This window comes from Triticum urartu, chromosome 3, assembly GCF_003073215.2.
Source record: "Triticum urartu cultivar G1812 chromosome 3, Tu2.1, whole genome shotgun sequence".
In the NCBI taxonomy this organism is placed as follows: domain Eukaryota; kingdom Viridiplantae; phylum Streptophyta; class Magnoliopsida; order Poales; family Poaceae; genus Triticum; species Triticum urartu.
The window spans coordinates 656264874-656282947 of record NC_053024.1 but is presented as its reverse complement, the minus strand read 5'-3'; positions in this window follow the sequence as shown (position 1 = coordinate 656282947).

Below are 18074 nucleotides of genomic sequence, written 5' to 3'. Positions count from 1 at the left end.
GCCAGTAGACGTGGATTGGGTGAGTGATATCCATGACAGATGTGAGTTTTGTTAATTAATGGTTTATCTAAGGTGGCAACTTAAACACACATCTGGGTGGATTGAGGCACCTGGGTATTCCAGGACTTGCCTGTTTTCTTTTGGACCGCCACCCAGGCTTAAAGGGATCATGAGACTATTCATACTAGAAACTTCCGTGTGCAGCCACAAGCTATTATGGGCTCTAGCATAGTTGACTAAGTCGTGCGAACTCTTATAGTGGTAGACTAGCAGATGTAGGGGATGTAGGTGGTACGGTCTACCCGATCGTAAGGTGCTAGCGCTTCTGAAAGACTATATCTCGGTCATCCGTTTCTCAAAAACCATGTAGTGCGAGAAACCAAACGGAGGCGATCGAGTCTTGTGGGGAAAAGTGTGCAAACCTCTGCAGAGTGTAATAAAATAATCATGGTTAGCCATGTCCTTGGTTATGGACATCTTGAGTATCTAGTACCTGGATTATCATGTGAATCTCAACATGTTACTCTAAATTAATTTTGTTGGGTTATGTTTAATGATGATGCTTAATTGGGATTGAGAATGCTGTCAACCATTCTCAATGTTTAACAACTACCATGATAGTTAAATAAATTTATTCCTTTGAAGTAGGGAAAAATTGGCTTTACGCAAAACTGTAACCATAGAGCTTTCCACCAGCCAAATATGCATATAGTATAGCTGTTTCATTCCATTACTCTCTATGTGTTACATTGCCAGCATATTCCATGTGCTGACCCATTTCAGGCTGCAACGTTAATGTTGCAGACTTTTCAAACGACGATTAAGGAGTTTTTAGGTCGTGGTTCTATACTCAGTGATGTCGTTGGAGTTGATGGACTCACTTATCTTCCAAGCCTTCCGCTGTTATCGTTATTAGATGGCCTTAAGCCATATTTATTGTAATAAGTTCTCTTTTGAGACACTTGATGTAATAAGTGTGTGATTGCTACTCTGTTATAAATCCTCCGAGTACTGTGTGGTGTCAGCATTACTGATCCAGGGATGACACCGGAGCACAGAGATCAGACTGTTTGAGGTCTGGTCGCTACACAAAAATAAAGCATAAAAAGGAAAGTAAACTAGCATGAATGATACAATGAAAAAGTATGAGCACCGACATCTAGCAATGAGTGTGTGAACATAAATGTAATGTCGGTGGGAAATACATACTCCCCCAAGGTTAGGCTTTTGGCCTAAGTTGGTCTATGGCCACGGCTGGCCTGGCGGATATCCATAATAATAGTTGGGGTCGTACTGCGAAGAAGATGAAGACTCTGATTGCCACTGGTTGGCTATCATCTTCGGATCCCACTGGTAATTAGACTGTCATGAAGGATCAACTTGTGGTTCCGGCTCTGGCTCCATGGCTGGTGCAGGGTTCCGGTAGGCGTGAATAGCCTCTAACGGAACAAGGTACTGGCCTGCAGATAAATCAAACAAAGAAGGAGCAGGCAGGATAATAGTCTCAGGATGATGTTTATCAAAGAAAAATTTGTATTTAAGCTCTCCTTCCCTTTTCTTAACAATAAAATCATGTGCCACCATACTTTTATAATCTAAATAAACACGAGGCGGCACTTTTTCTTCCTTCTCATAATGCCTAATAGGTATGTTAAAATGTGCAGCTAGGCGTGAAGCATAGATGCCTCCAAAGATGGGGCCCTTTGTACGGTTCAGACTTAACCGTTTAGCAATAATGCTTCCCATACTAACAGAGTTATCACCAAATAAACCGTGGAGCAAAATAATAATATCAGGGACACTAAGGTTTCCATAGTTTCCGCGACCAATTAAACAACGACTAGCAAATAATGCAAAATAGCGTAAAACAGGAAAATGTATGCTAGTGATTTGTGCATCGGAAACCTTCCTTGTTTCCCCTACAGTGATAGTATCTATAAACCCATCCACATCCTCGCGATGTGGTTCCTCTGTCTTGCCCTCGAAAGGGACTAAACAAACCCAACAAAAATCATAAAGTGACATCTCCTTATGCTCATCATATAAATGAAACTCCACCATAGGTGGTGAGCTCCTAGAATGGAAATGAAAGTTTTGCACAAAGATATTTGTGAGTAAGAGATACTGATCGCGTTGGTCGTGGAGGAAAGCGGTGAGGCCTGCATTCTTAGCCAATTCATAAAAATCTTCATAAATCCCGGCTGCTCTCAAGAAATCATCGGAAGGCCATTCACACGACCGAACCTCCGCGGTGCGAGGCAGATTATACTTAGGCTTCTGTGCCTTTTCCTTCGAGCTTTGGCTCGATGAGCCCCTCAAAAGTCACTTCATCATTTTCTGGAAAATTCTGAAATTTTTAGTAACTTCAAAATAAAAGTAAACCAAACTCAATAATATTGATAGCAACTACTCCTACAAGTGCCTAGAGCCTATATCATGCATCAAAACTACTTGGAACCATATAAATTTGACATGCAAGCTCAAGAACATGGTCACCTAGGTAGCACAAATTTGCAATGAATAAAGCACTAGAACAAAAACTAATTGGACCAATGGAGGAGTCACATACCAAGGAACAATCTCCCCAAGCAGTTATGTGAGAGGTGCTTTGAGCAAGGAGATCGAAAATGGCAGCAAAACGAGCTTGGACTCGGGTTGAGCTGGTTGCTCGTGTTTGTGGGAGGAAGAAGGAGTGTGTGGGTGAAAGGATAAGTGGAGGAGGGCCACCGTGGGCCCACAAGGCAGGGGGCGCGCCCAGGGGGGTAGGGCGCGCCCTCCACCCTCGTGGGCAGGTGGGTGACCCCCCTGCTGTGTTCTCAGTGCCAAATATTCTCAAATATTCTAGAAAAAATCATATTTATATTTCAGGGTATATGGAGAACTTTTATTTTTGAGGTATTTTTATATTGCACGTATAATCAGATAACAGACAGAAAAATACTATTTTTATTTTATTTAATATAAATAACAGAAATTAAAAGGAAGGTACAGAAGGTTGTGCCTTCTAGTTTCATCCATCTCATGATCATCAAAAGGAATCCACTAACAAGGTTGATCAAGTCTTGTTAACGAACTCATTCTGAATAACATGGAACCGGAGAAATTTCGAATAACACTATGTTACCTCAACGGGGATATGCACATCCCCAATAATAAGAATATCATATTTCTTCTTGACAGTAGGAAGGGGAAATTCAAAACCTCCAAATATAATCGATGGAATTTTTCCAATAGAGTTGATACTATGAACTTGAGGTTGTTTCCTCGGAAAGTGTACCGTGTGCTCATTACCATTAACATGAAAAGTGACATTGCCTTTAGTGCAATCAATAACAGCCCTTGCAGTATTCAAAAAGTGTCTTCCAAGAATAATAGACATACTATCGTCCTCGGGAATATCAAGAATAACAAAGTCCGTTAAAATAGTAACATTTGCAACTACAACAGGCACATCCTCACAAATATCGACAGGTATACCAGTTGATTTATCAGCCATTTGCAAACATATTTCAATAGGTGTCAACTTATTCAAATCAAGTCTACGATATAAAGAGAGAGGCATAACACTAACACTGGCTCCAAGATCACATAAAGCAGTTTTAACATAGTTTCTTTTAATGGAGCATGGTATAGTTGGTACACCGGGATCTCCAAGTTTCTTTGGTATTCCACCCTTAAAAGTTTAATTAGCAAGCATGGTGGAAATTTTAGCTTCCGGTATCTTTCTCTTATTTGTAACAATATCTTTCATATACTTAGCATAAGGATTCATTTCGAGAATATCAGTTAATCGCATACGCAAAAAGATAGGTCTAATTATTTCAGCAAAGCGCTCAAAATCCTCATCATCCTTTTCTTGGATGGTTTGGGAGGAAAAGGCATGGGTTTCTGAACCCATGGTTCTCTTTCTTTACCATGTTTTCTAGCAACAAAGTCTTTCTTATCATAACATTGATTCTCTGATTGTGGGTTATCAAGATCAACAGCAGGTTCAATTTCTATATCATTATCATTACTAGGTTGAGCATCATCCTGAACATTTTCATTAACCGTATCACTAGTTTCAGGTTCATTACCAGATTGTGTTTCAGCATCAGAAATAGAAATATCATTTGGGTTCTCAGGTGTTTCAACAATAGGATCACTAGAAGCATGCAAAGTCCTATCATTTTTCTTTTTCTTCCTCTTAGAAGAACTAGGTGCATCAATATTAGCTCTCTGAGAATCTTGCTCAATTCTCTTAGGATGGCCTTCGGGATACAAAGGTTCCTGAGTCATTCTACCACCTCTAGTCATAACTCTAACAGCATTATCATTATTCTTACTATTCAATTCATTGAGCAAATCATTTTGAGCTTTAAGTACTTGTTCTACTTGAGTGGTAACCATAGAAGCATGTTTACTAATAAGTTTAAGTTCACCTTTGACATTAGCCATATAATCACCCAAGTGTTCAAGCATATTTGAATTGTATTTCAATTGTCTACCAAAATAAGCAATAAAATCTTCTTGCTTAACCATAAATTTATCAAACTCATCTAAGCATGGGCTAGCAAACTTAGTAAATGGGATTTCAGCTTTATCATATCTATAGAGAGAATTTACCTTTACTACCTGTGTCGGGTTATCATGACCATGAGTTTCTTCAATAGGTGAAGGATTAAGATCATATGTTTCTTCAACATGGAGGTAAATTAAGACCATGTATTTCTTCAATAGGAGGTAAATTCTTAACATCTTCAACTTTAATACCTTTTTCTTTCATAGATTTCTTTGCCTCTTGCATATCTTCAGGACTGAGAAATAGAATACCCCTCTTCTTTGGAGTTGGTTTGGGAATAGGCTCAGGAATTGGCTCCGGAGGTGCCCAATTATTTTCATTTGTCAACATATTATTCAATATAATTTCAGCTTCATCTGGTGTTCTTTCCCTGAAAACAGAACCAGCACAACTATCCAAGTAATCTCTGGAGGCATCGGTTAGTCCATTATAAAAGATATCAAGTATTTCATTTTTCTTAAGAGGATGATCAGGCAAAGCATTAAGTAATTGGAGAAGCCTCCCCCAAGCTTGTGGGAGACTCTCTTCTTTAATTTGCACAAAATTATATATATCCCTTAAAGCAGCTTGTTTCTTATGAGCAGGCAAATATTTAGCAGAGAAGTAATAAATCATATCCTGGGGACTACGCACACAGCCAGGATCAAGAGAATTAAACCATATCTTAGCATCACCCTTTAATGAGAACGGAAATATTTTAAGGATATAAAAGTAGCGAGTTCTCTCATCATTAGTGAAAAGGGTAGCTATATCATTTAATTTAGTAAGATGTGCCACAACAGTTTCAGATTCATAGCCATGAAAAGGATCGGATTCAACCAAAGTAATTATATCAGGACCAACAGAGAATTCATAATCCTTATCGGTAACACAGATAGGTGAAGTAGCAAAAGTAGGGTCAGGTTTCATTCTAGCATTTAGAGATTGCTGATTCCATTTAGCTAATAACCTCTTGAGTTCGTATCTATCTTTGCAAGCTAAAATAGCTAAAGAAGCTTCTTTATCAAAAACATAACCCTTAGGAATAACAGGCAAGTAATATTTTCAATCTCTCTAGCCCTAGCAAGTTGTTCGTCAAGAAATTCACCAAGTGGCACCGTAGTATCAAGCATGAAAGTAGTTTCATCATAAGTATCATGTATAGCAGAAGTGGCATCATCAATAACATGCGACATATCAGAACGAATAGAAGAAGCAGGTTTAGGTGTCGCAAGCTTACTCAAAACAGAAGGTGAATCAATTGCAGAGCTAGATGGCAGTTCCTTACCTCCCCTCATAGTTGAGGGATAAATCTTGGTTCTTGGATCTTTCAAGTTCTTCATAATGATAAGCAGATATAAATCCCAAGTGACTCAAAGAATAGAGCTATGATCCCCGGCAGCGGCGCCAGAAAATAGTTTTGATAACCCACAAGTATAGGGGATTGCAACAGTTTTCGAGGGTAGAGTATTCAACCCAAATTTATTGATTCGACACAAGGGGAGCCAAAGAATATTCTCAAGTATTAGCAGTTGAGTTGTCAATTCAACCACACCTAGAAACTTAGTATCTGCAGCAAAGTGTTTAGTAGCAAAGTAATATGATAGTAGTGGTAACGATAGCAAAAGGTAACAATAGTAAAAGTAATGTTTTTGGTATTTTGTAGTGATTATAGCAATAGCAATGGAAAAGTAAATAAGCGAAGAACAATATATGGAAAGCTCATAGGCAATGGATCGGTGATGGAGAATTATGCCGGATGTGGTTCATCATGTAACAATCATAACCTAGGGTGACACAGAACTAGCTCTAGTTCATCAATGTAATGTAGGCATGTATTCTGAATATAGTCATGCGTGCTTATGGAAAAGAACTTGGATGACATCTTTTGTCCTACCCTCCCGTGGCAGCGGGGTCCTTACAAAAACTAAGGGATATTAAGGCCTCCTTTTAATAGAGTACCGGAACAAAGCATTAACACATAGTGAATACATGAACTCCTCAAACTACGGTCATCGCCGGTAAGTATCCCGATTATTGTTACTTCGGGGTTAAAGGATCATAACACATAATAGGTGACTATAGACTTGCAAGATAGGATCAAGAACTCTCATATATTGATGAAAACATAATAGGTTCAAATCCGAAATCATGGCACTTGGGCCCTAGTGACAAGCATTAAGCATAGCAAAGTCATAGGAACATCAATCTTAGAACATAGTGGATACTCGGGATCAAACCCTAACAAAACTAACTCGATTACATGATTGATCCCATCCAACCCATCACCGTCCAGCAAGCCTATGATGGAATTACTCACGCACGGCGGTGAGCATCATGAAATTGGTGATGGAGGATGGTTGATGGTGACGATGGCGATGGATTCCCCTCTCCGGAGGCCCGAACAGACTCCAGATCAGCCCTCCCGACAGGTTTTAGGGCTTGGCGGCGGCTCTGTATCGTAAAACGCGATGAATTCTTCTCTCTAATTTTTTTCTCCCTGAAACACAATATATAGAGTTGGAGTTGGAGTCGGAGGAGCTTCAGGGGGCCCACGAGGTAAGGGCGCGCCCCCCACCCTCGTGGACAAGTGGTAGGCCCCCTGGCCTTCATCTTTTGCAAGGATTTTTTTATATTTTCCAAAAAGTTGTCCCGTGAAGTTTCAGGTCATTCCGAGAACTTTTATTTCTGCACATAAATAACACCATGGTAATTCTGCTGAAAACAGCGTCAGTCCGGGTTAGTTCCATTCAAATCATGCAAGTTAGAGTCCAAAACAAGGGCAAAAGTGTTTGGAAAATTAGATACGACGGAGACGTATCACAGGTATAATCTACCCTATAGTTGATAGTAGATGGGTAAGTCCTGTTCATTGTGTACCCAAGAAAGGAGGTATTACTGTTGTTCCTAATGAGAAAAATGAACGCATTCCACAAAGAATTGTCACTGGTTATGGAATGGTAATTGATTTTACAAAATTAATAAAGCTACTAGAAAAGATCATTACCTGCTACCTTTTATTCATCAAATGCTAGAAAGACTATCTAAGCACACACACTTTTGTTTCCTCGATGGATATTCTGGTTTTTCTCAAATACCCGTTTCACAACCTGATCAAGAGAAAACCACCTTCACTTGTACTTTTAGAACCTATGCTTATAAATGTATGCCTTTTGGTTTATGTAATGCACCTGCTACTTTTCAAAGATGTATGACTGCTATATTCTCTGGTTTTTGTGAAAAGATTGTTGGGGTTTTCATGGATGATTTTTTCGTTTACGAAACTTCTTTTGATAATTGCTTAAGCAACCTTGATCAAGTTTTGCATAGATGCGAGCAAACTAATCTTGTCTTGACTTGGGAGAAGTGCCACATTATGGTTAATGAAGGTATTGTTTTGCGGCATAAAATTTCTGAACAAGGTATTGAGGTGGATAAAGCTAAATTTGATGCAATTGAGAAAATGCCATGTCCTAAAGATATCAAAGGTATTCGTATTTTCCTCGGTCATGCTGGTTTCTATAGGAGATTTATTAAAGACTTCTCTAAAATTTCTAGGCCTCTTACAAATCTTTTACAAAAGTTGTTCCATTTGTTTTTTATGATGATTGTGTAGAAGCCTTCGAAACATTTAAGAAAGCCTTAATTTCTGCACCTATTGTTCAACCACCTGATTGGAACTTGCATTTTGAAATTATGTGTGATGCTAGTGATTATGTTGTTGGTGCTGTTTTAGGACAAAGGGTTGATAAGAAATTAAATGTTAATCATTATGCTAGTAAAACTCTAGACATTGCCTAATGCAATTATGCTACTACGGAGAAATAATTTTTAGCAGTGGTGTTTGCTTGTGATAAATTCAGATCTTACATTGTTGATTCTAAAGTGATTGTTCACACCAATCATGCTGCTATAAAATATCTTATGGAAAATAAAGATGCTAAACCTAGACTCATTAGGTGGGTTCTATTGCTACAAGAATTTGACTTACATATCACTGGTAGAAAAGGAGCTGAGAACCCCGTGGTTGATAACTTGTCTAGGTTAGAAAATATTCTTGATGACCCACAACCTATTAATGATAGTTTTCCTGGTGAACAATTAGCTGCAATAAATGTTTCTCATAACACTCCTTGGTATGCTGACTATGCTAATTATATTGTTGCTAAATATATACCACCTAGTTTCACTTACCAACAAAAGAAAAAATTCTTCAATGATTTAATACATTACTTTTGGGATGACCCACATCTTTATAAAGAAGGAGTATATGGTATTATTAGACGTTATGTACTTGGGCATGAACAGGGACAAATCCTACAGAAATTTCACTCAGAAGCTTATGGAGGGCATCATGCGGGAGATAGAACTGCTCACAAGGTATTGCAATCTGGTTTTTATTGGCCTACTCTCTTCAAGGATGCTCGTAAGTTTGTTTTATCTTGTGATGAATGTCAAAGAATTGGAAATATTGGTAAGCGTCAAGAAATGCCTATGAATTATTCACTTGCTGTTGAACCATTTGATGTTTTGGGTTTTGATTACATGGGACCTTTTCCTTCCTCTAATGGGTATACACATATTTTGGTTGTTGTTGATTATGTTACTAAGTGGGTAGAAGTTATTCCAACTAGCAGTGTTGATCACAACACCTCTATTAAAATTCTTAAGGAATTTATTTTCCCAAGGTTTGGAGTCCCTAGATATTTAATGACTGATGGTGGTTCACACTTTATTCATGGTGCTTTCCATGAAATGCTTGCTAAGTATGATGTTAACCATAGAATTACATCACCCTATCATACTCAGTCTAGTGGTCAATTTGAACTTAGCAATAGAGAAATAAAATTAATTTTACAAAAAACTGTCAATAGGTCCCAAAGAATTGGTCTAAGAAATTAGATGATGCACTTTGGGCTTATAGAAAAACATATAAAAATCCTATGGGTCTGTCTCCTTATAAAATGGTTTATGGAAAAGCTTGTCATTTGCCTCTTGAGTTAGAACATAAAGCATACTGGGCAATTAAAGAACTCAACTATGACTTCGAACTTGCCGGTGAAAAGAGGTTATTTGATAATATCTCACTAGGTGAATGGAGAATCCAAGCTTATGAAAATGCCAATTTACATAAAGAAAAAGTTAAAAGATGGCATGATAAAAGAATCCAAAAGCGTGAGTTCAAAGTTGGAGAATATGTTATTTTGTACAACTCTCATTTCAGATTCTTTGCATGAAAACTTCTCTCCAAATGGGAAGGACCCTATGTTATCAAGGAGGTTTATCGATCTGGAGCCATCAAAATAAATAATGCCGAGGGTACTAACCTGAAGGTTGTCAATGGGCAAAGAATAAAACATTATATATCAGGTATGCCCATTAATATTATCCAAACTATGACACCGGAAGAACACATAAAGGAAACCTTCCGGAACACTCTAGAATTGTGAAAAAGGAGGTACATGATATGGTAAGTAAACGGACTCCGAAAACTCCGCAAAAATATTTTCTGTTAGTTTTGGAATATATAAAAAATTAGGAAAATAAGAAACAACCAGGGAGGCACCCCTGGTGGGCACAAGACACCAGGGCATGCCTGGCTTGCCAGGTACACCCAGGTGGGTTGTGCCCACCTAGGGTACCTTCCGTACTCCGTTTTTATTCCATTTGCTTGTTTCCCAAGATAAAAAATCTTTATATACCCCCCCCAAACCTATTGACCACTGTATCGTGGAGAAATCTTATGTTTTCTTTTCCATGTTGTTTTCTGACAGATCTAATTCGCCATGGCCGCTTCGAGATCCTTCAAGGACAAGTTCTTCGAGAACGTCATCAACCCATATCTGCTGGAGGTGATGCAGCACCCTCAAGCTATCGAGATGCATGAAGGGGTGCTCCACATCTGTGATGTGCAAGGCCCCAAAGGGACGGGATCTGTGGAGGCTAGGCTTGAAGCTATGGAGCAGGAGGTCTTCCGGTGCAAGGGGATGGTGGAACGTGGACTCAATGCCAATCACCTCACGGTCACGGATTATACCTATGATCTCAAGGTGGATGGCAAGTCCATGAAGGACATCGTCTTCACCTTCAACGAGCAAATCAAATTTCTCCAAAGCCAGATATACGATCTCCAAAACCAAGTCTTTGAATATGAGGCAAGATTTAAAGGTATGAGTTTGGCTGCCAGTTGCAGGACCCGCAAGACTCACTCCTCCTCTAATGACGGTGAACCCTTGCCATGGAAACCCGAGGATAAGACTGCCACTACTTCATCACCACCACCTCCTTCTTCATCAACAAAGGAAACTTCAGTATCGAGTATGGGCAATCCCCTTGGCTTTTGCGAAGCTTGGGGGAGGTGCCTCGGCATCGTATCACCTCCACTATCTTTTGCCTTTATTTATCTTAGTTCGGTCCTCAGTTATCTTTTGCTTTAGTTGAATAAAAGTTTAGTTCGGTCCTTTCTTTTCGAGTGTTTTCTTAGTGATCTATCCTTGTAATCGTGTGCAAGATATATAACAAAGTACAGTTTGAAGTTTTGTTCTCTTTACTTTCATGTTCAATAAAAAGAAAGGAAATAAATGAAAAAGATCATATGCCAATCTTATGGTAAGTAATGACATCACATAAGGAAGAGTATAAGTAGAAAATTTTATTGGAGATTTACAAGCATAGCATTGGTCAATGATGAAATTCATGAAAGAATTAATAAGGGAAGAGAAGATTCACATGCAAATACACTATCGTGGACATCTTTTGTGATTGTGAACCCCCATCAAAATATTATATGCCAAAATTGTTGACGATGGACAAGGAAGACAACGTAATGATTTATGTTTGTTCATATTCACATAGAAGTTATATTGTCATAGATCCTTTAACATGTGGTTCTTGCCCCCCATCTTTGCTAGGCAAAAATTCCGCACTAAGAAGAGATACTACTTGTGCATCCAAAACCTTTAAACCAAATCTTGTTTTGATATTCCACCATACCTACCTATGGATTGAGTAAGATCCTTCAACTAAGTTGTCATCGGTGAAATAAGGAAATAAAAATTGCTTCTAAAAGTGTTGGATCATTTAGTGTAAGAGAAAATTGAGCGTTGTATGAACTTGGTGATGGCAAAGAATAAAAGCGACAGACTGCATAATAAAGGTTGCTATCATAAGGGGCAATATAACGTGACGTTCTTTTGCACTAAGAGATTGAGCATACAAACAAAAAGCACATGGCAACCTCTGCTTCCCTCTGTGAAGGGCCTATCTTTTACTTTTATGTATTTACTTTTATGCAAGAGTCAAAGTTTTTCTCTCTATTCTTTTTTATTTTATCTTTTGGCAAGTATCATGTGGTGAGGAAAGATCTAGGCACGTATATCCAGTTGGATATGGTAGCATGAGTTATTATTGTTGACATCACCCTTGAGGTGATTATGTTGGGTGGCGAAATCTATAAGCCCCTATCTTCCTATGTGTCTAGTTGAAACTTTTTGCTCATGTGTATGCGATGAGTGTTAGCAATCATAGAAGACTATATGATGGTTGAGTATGTGGACTTGCCAAAAAGGCTCTGATACGTGACCCTTCCTGAAAAGATGATGAATTGTAGTTGCAAAGTTGACTGAGAAGATATTTTGTTGGTTTTCAATAGAGTTTATGTTTTATAGTTCGATGTTGTGATGATTTGTTACTTGTTCATGAGAAGCTTATGATAGAAGTTACATGATAAAATTTCTATGATAAAGTTTTGTGTTAAAGTTGGTTTTTGTTATAATAATATACATGATGCTTCTATGTCCATATTTTGTTTTTTATTGACACCTCTCTCTCTCTAAGCATGTGGACATGTTTTCGATTTCGGTTTTCGCTTGAGGACAAGCGCGGTCTAAGCTTGGGGGAGTTGATACGTCCATTTTGCATCATGTTTACCTACTGTTATTTATATTAATTTGATGTATAATAATGCTTTTTGGAGTAATTCTAATGCCTTTTCTCTCATAATATGCAAGGTTCACACAAAGAGGGAGAATACTGGCAGCTGGAATTCTGGACCTGAAAAAGCTACGTCGGGCTACCTATTCTGCACAACTCCAAATGAGCTAAAACTTAACGGAGAATTTTTATGGATTATATAATAATTATTGGAGCAAATAAGTACCAGAGGGGGCCCACCAGGTGGGCACAACCCACCTAGGTGCGCCCTGGTGGGTTGTGCCCTCCTCGGCCCACCTCTGGTGCCCCTCTTCTGGTATATAAGTCATTTTGACCTAAAAATTAAGGAGAGGACTTTAGGGATGAAGCACCGCCGTCTCGAGGCGGAACTTGGGCAGGAGCACTTTTGCCCTCCGACGGAGCGATTCCGTCAGGGGAACTTCCCTCCCGGAGGGGGAAATCATCGTCATCATCATCACCAACAACTCTCCCATCTTGGGGAGGGCAATTGATGTCTACTACGCAACTTGTTATTGTAGATTTGTGTTGGGCCTCCGAGCGCAGATTTTTGTAGGACAGTAGCAATTTTCCCTCAAGTGGATGACCTAAGGTTTATCAATCCATGGGAGGCGTAGTATGAAGATGGTCTCTCTCAAACAACCCTGCAACCAAATAACAAAGAGTCTCTTGTGTCCCCAACACACCAAATACAATGGTAATTTGTATAGGTGCACTAGTTCGGCGAAGAGATGGTGATAAAAGTGTAATATGGATGGTAGAAATATACTTTTATAATCTGAATAAATAAAAACAGCAAGATAGCAAATAGTAAATGGGCACAAAAATGGTATTGCAATGCTTGAAAATGAGTCCTAGGGTCTGTACTTTCGCTATTGCAATCTCTCAACAATGCTAATATAATTGTATCATATAATCGTCCCTCAAAGTGTGATGAAGAATCACTCCAAAGTTCCTATCTAGCGGAGAACATAAGAAGAAATCGTTTGTAGGGTATAAAACCACCTCGAAGCTATTCTTTCCGATTGATCTATCCAAGAGTTCGTAGTAAAATAACACCAAATAATTTCAGATTCATAATACTCAATCCAACACAAAGAACCTCAAAGAGTGCCCCAAGATTTCTATCGGAGAAACAAAAGACGAGAACATGAATCAAAGCCTATGCATAGATTACCCCAATGTCACCGCGGGAATCCGCGAGTTGAATGCCAAAACACATATCAACTGAATCAATATGATACCCCATTGTCACCATGAGTATTCATATGAAAGACATATAGCAAGTGCTCCCAAATCCATAAAAGTATTCAATCCGATAACAACGAAATCTCAAAGGGAAAAACTCAATTCATCACAACAAGATAGAGAGGGGAAAACACCATATGATCCGACTATATTAACAAAGCCCGCGATACATCAAGATCGTGACATATCAAGAACACGAGAGAGAGAGAGATTAAACACATAGCTACTGGTACAAACCCTCGTCCCCGAGGGTGGACTACTCCCCCCTCATCGTGGTGGCTGCCGGGATGATGAACATGGCCACCGGTGATAATTCCCCCTTCCGGCAAAGTGCCAGAACAGGGTCTAGATTGGTTTCTTGTGGCTACAGGGCCTTGCGGCGGTGGAACTTCTGATCTAGGGTTACCCCGAGGGTTTTTGGAATATTTGGGAATTTATAGGGTGAAGAGGGGGTGCGGGAGGCCACCATGGTGGCACAACCCACCTGGGCGCGCCGCGGCCCCCAGGCACGCCCTGGTGGGTTGTGCCCCCCTCGGGGCACCACCCAGGTGCTTCTCTGGCCCACTGGATGTCTTCTGGTCCAAAAAGATCTCCAAAAAGTTTCACAGTGTTTGGACTCCGGTTGATATTGATTTTCTGCGATGTAAAAAGTAAACAAAAAACAGCAACTGACACTGGGCACTGGTCAATAGGTTAGTCCCAAAAAATGATATAAAGTTCCTATAAATGATTGTAAAACATCCAAGAATGATAATATAACAGCATGAATACTTCATAAATTATAGATGCGTTGGAGACATATCAACATCCCCAAGCTTAATTCCTACTCGTCCTCGAGTAGGTAAATGATAAAAGAAATAATTTATGAAGTGTGAGTGCTAGCAAAGTGCACAAGTTTTATCAATGACAATTTCAATCAATTTTCCTAGCATCATAATAGCAATTCTTATAAAAACTTCTCATGTTAAAGTAGCAACCAATTCACATGTTAAAGTTCAAACAATGAATTCTCTTGAAACTCAACAAACTATGTTCTCAGTCACCAAGCAATTGTAATTCAACTTATTCAACAGAGTTTAAGTAAGAGCTCCACATACTCAACCATCATATAGTCTTCTATGATTGCTTACACTCACCGCATACACATGAGCAAAATGTTTCAACTAGACACATAGAAAGACAGGGACTTATAATTTTTCCTCGCAACGTATTCACCTCAAGGGTGATGTCAACAATAATAACTCATGCTACCCATATCCAACTGGATATATGTGCCTAGATCTTTCCTCACCGCGTGATGCTTGCCAAAAGAGAAAAATAAAAAGGAATAGAGAGAAAAATTTTGAATCTTGCATGAAAGTAAATACATAAAAGTAAAAGGTAGGCCCTTCGTAGAGGGAAGCAGAGGTTGCCATGTGCTTATTTGTTTGTATGCTCAACCCCTTAGTGCAAAAGAATGTCACGTTATATTGCCCCCTATGATAGCAACCTTTATTATGCAGTCTGTCGATTTTATTCTTTGCCATCACAAGCTCGTACAACGCTCAATTTTCTCTTATACTAAATGATCTAACACTTCTAGAAGCAATTTTGATTGCCTTATTGCACCGATGACAACTTACTTGAAGGATCTTGCTCAATCCTTAGGTAGGTATGGTGGACTCTTCAAAATAAGATTTGGGTTTAAGGATTTTTGGATGCACAAGTAGTATCTCTACTTGGTGCGGAATATTTGGCTAGCAAAGATGGGGGCAAGCACCACATGTTGAAGGATCTATGAGAATATAACTTCTATGTGAATATGAACAAACATAAACCATTACGTTGTCTTCCTTGTCCAACATCAACAATTTTGGCATATAATATTTTGATGGGGGCTCGCAATCACAAAAGATTTCCAAGATAGTGTATTTGCATGTGAAAGTTCTCTACTTTGTTGCATCAGCCTTTCCTCTTCAAGGGAAAAACGAAAGCAAGCTCAAGAAATAGCAGGAAGAATTTCTGGCACCGTTGTCGGGGAGGTTCTACATCGAGCCTACCAAGTACCCATCATAAACTCTCATCTCTTGCATTACATTATTTGTCATTTGCCTCTCGTTTTCCTCTCCCCCACTTCTAAAACATTTTCAGAAAAATACAAAAATATGTGCCTTTTTTTTCGCCCTTCTTTCTTTCGCTTTTTCGTTTGCTTTCCGTTTGCTTGTGTGCTAGATTGCTTGCTTTGTCACGATGTCTCAAGAAAATACCAAGTCGTGTGGCTTTTCCAATACTAATAATAATGATTTTATTAGTACTCCGATTGCTCCCACCACTAGTGTGGAATCTTATGAAATTAATGTCGCTTTGCTGAATCTTGTTATAAAAGATCAATTTTCTGGCCTTCCTAGTGAAGATGTCGCTTCCCATCTAAATACTTTCGTTGAGTTATGCGATATGCAAAATAAGAAATATGTGGATAATGATATTGTTAAATTTAAGCTATTTATGTTCTCACTATGAGATCGCGCTAAAACTTGGTTTTCATCATTGCCTAAAAATAGTATTGATTCATGGGACAAGTGTAAAGATACTTTTATTTCCAAGTACTTTCCTCCCCCTAAGATCATCTCCCTTTGGAACGATATAATGAATTTTAAGCAACTTGATCATGAACATGTTGCACAATCTTGGGAGAGGATGAAATTGATGATAAGAAATTTCCCTACTCATGGTTTAAGTTTATGGATGATCATACAAATTTTTTATGCCGGATCGAATTTTGCATCTAGAAATCTTTTAGATTCTGCCGCGGGAGGTACTTTTATGGAAATCACATTAAGAGAAGCTACTAAACGCCTAGATAATATTATGGCTAATTACTCTCAATGGCGTACCGAAATTTGATTTTTTAACCAATTTATATGCACTTCAGCACGTGCATGTAGTTCAAATTTGAATTATGCACATAAAATGCCTAGAGAAACCAGTTAATGTATAAAAATGTCCAAACAAACCCCAAAAAATTCCAAAATTTAACACAACACTCCTGTTGTTCTATGTTGACACTAGAAATTTTTTGAAAGCAATAAGAGACAACGGATATCGTTTCGTCCCCAAAGGTGGCACGTTCCCTACCGAAAACCATCAGGCTTGTTGTGAGAAGCTCTGCTTTGTGAGAAGCTTATATCTAAACCTGCCCTAAATGGGACAAAAAATTTACCACGGCATGTTGATGCCGCTCCATGATAGCATGCCAAGTTTCATGAATTTTAGACGAGTTTTAGATTTACTAGAATTTAAAAACTAGGTATCTCAATGTTTGCGGCCGAGTGACGGTGGCAGGGTGTTTGACATTCATTCCTATTTATTGCATGGGACCTAAGCATGCAAACAAGGACACAGATTTAAATTTTTAACCAATTTATATGCATTAGAGCATGTGCCTGCAGTTCAAATTTGAATTATGCACATAAATGCATTGAAAGCTCAATTAATGTATAAAATTGTCCAAACAAACCCCGAAAATTCCAAAATTTAACACAAGACTCCTGTTGTTCTCTGTTGACACTAGAGAAAAAATTAAAATCAAGAAGAGGCAACGGATATCGTTTCATCCAGAAAGGTGAAATGTTCCCTACCGAAACTATCAAGCTTGGTGTGAGAAGCTCTGGTTTGTGGGAAGCTTATACCCAAACCTGTCCCAAATGGGACAAAAAATTTACCACGGCATGTTGATGCCGCTCCATGATAGCATGCCAAGTTTCATGAATTTCAGACAAGTTTTAGATTTACTAGAATTTAAAAACCAGGTATCTCAAGATGGTGGCAGGGTGTTTGACATTCATTCTCATTTCTTGCATGTGACCTAAGCACGCAACCAAGGACACGGATTTGAATTTTCAACCAATTTATATGCATTAGAGCATGTGCATGTAGTTCAAATTTGAATTATGCACATAAATGCATAGAAAACTCAGTTAATGTATAAAAATGTCCAAACGAGCCCCAAAAAATTCCTAAAATTAACACAACACTCATGTTGTTCTATGTTGGCACTAGAAAAAAATGAAATCAAGAAGATGGAATGGATATCGTTTCGTCCAGAAAGGTGAAACGTTCCCTACCTTAACCATGAGGCTTGTTGTGAGAAGCTCTGGTTTGTGAGAAGCCTATATACCCCAACCTGTCCCAAATGGGACAATAGTTTTACCACTGCATGTTTATGTCATTCCATGCTAGCATGTCAAGTTTCATAAATTTCAGACGCGTTTTCAATTTACTAGAATTTAAAAACCATGTATCTCAATGTTATCGGTCGAGCGACGGTGACAAGGTGTTTGACATTCCTTCTCCTTTC